Consider the following 553-nt stretch of genomic DNA (forward strand, 5'->3'; position numbering starts at 1 on the left):
GAGAGAGAGGGAGAGAGAGAATCCCAAGCAGGTTCCACAATGTCAGCACAGGGCTTGATGCAGTGCTCAATCTTATAAACCCTGAGATCATAATTTGTGCTGAAACCAAGAGTCAAACACTTAACCAACTGAGCCGCCCTGTCACCCCTGGAATTGTTTTCTTAACATCATTTTTGGATTGTTCTCTGCTAGTAGGTAGAAGTACTGATAGTTCCTGGCATGCTGTCAGGGTATGATTCCTAAGTCCTTAATGAACTGGGACAGGGTACAGGCAGAAGGGAGGCTTTTGGGAGAGGTCTGGAGAAAATGGTAACTAGAAAGACTGGAAACCAGTGATTTGCTAAGTGCCACTGAGTGAATAAGAGAGAAAGAGTCCATCTGAGTATTGCCATTTCAGTGATGGCCACTGAGCAATCACTACTGCTCAATGATTTAAAGTAAAGTGTGTGCTCGCTTCGGCAGCACATATACTAAAATTGGAAGGATACAGAGAAGATTAGTATGGCCCCTGCACAAGGATGACATGCAAATTCGTGAAGCGTTCCATATTTAA

The 553-nt window shown here is 43.9% G+C and overlaps 1 non-coding gene across 1 annotated transcript; it reads left to right on the forward strand.

The window, feature by feature from the left end:
• The first annotated feature begins 446 nt into the window (after positions 1-446).
• LOC122239784 lies at positions 447-553 on the forward strand. Its single transcript, XR_006219168.1, has one exon. It is a non-coding gene; the product is annotated as a U6 spliceosomal RNA (small nuclear RNA).

The sequence above is a fragment of the Panthera tigris genome, chromosome B3 (assembly GCF_018350195.1).
Source record: "Panthera tigris isolate Pti1 chromosome B3, P.tigris_Pti1_mat1.1, whole genome shotgun sequence".
Taxonomy (NCBI): Eukaryota; Metazoa; Chordata; class Mammalia; order Carnivora; family Felidae; genus Panthera; species Panthera tigris.